General features: G+C 32.9%; 1 long non-coding RNA gene across 1 annotated transcript; it reads left to right on the top strand.

The window, feature by feature from the left end:
- LOC104774774 lies at positions 1-559 on the top strand. Its single transcript, XR_765500.1, has 4 exons — positions 1-41; positions 150-270; positions 373-399; positions 533-559. It is a non-coding gene; the product is annotated as an uncharacterized LOC104774774 (long non-coding RNA).
- Position 560: the final 1 nt, after the last annotated feature.

Raw genomic sequence — 560 nt, 5'->3', positions numbered from 1 at the left:
AAAGATCATGTGGATGAGAAAGATGTGAATCCTCCTCCTAGGTAAAACAAAAAAAAAACTTAATTACATATGTGCTTAACTAATTATGCAACTGTGCTGTGTATTTAGGCTTTTGCATGTGTTTTTAAGTTATTTACATTCACTTGTAGCATATGCCGTGGTTGCAACTCTGCGATTGAGGATGGAATAAAGTTTGATGCCTTTGATGTTCCTTGGCATCCTCCGTGTTTAATCCTTCATTCTCAACAATTGCCAATTGCTACGAACAAGGTTTAAAAACATATACAACTTTGAAATTGATTGCTATACTTTGATTAAACTCCTCCTTTGACTTGATGTTTATAATTTTGTTTTCTCATGTTCAACTCGTAGATTCCATGCTATGTCTGTAATAAGAAGGTAAGCAAGCAATTGAGTCCTATGAAATGAAAGAAAAGTTAAAGACTTAATACGTTTATAGTTATGAAAGACAGTAGTATGTATACAAGACTTGTGGATGTAATTGTAACTGTATAATTAATTTTTCTGTCAGATTAAAAGAGAGTTCCATGCTCATCCGT

The sequence above is a fragment of the Camelina sativa genome, unplaced genomic scaffold (genome assembly GCF_000633955.1).
Source record: "Camelina sativa cultivar DH55 unplaced genomic scaffold, Cs unpScaffold05483, whole genome shotgun sequence".
NCBI lineage: Eukaryota > Viridiplantae > Streptophyta > Magnoliopsida > Brassicales > Brassicaceae > Camelina > Camelina sativa.
The sequence above is the reverse complement of the archived record's forward strand: the minus strand, read 5'-3'. Positions and strand labels throughout refer to the sequence as shown.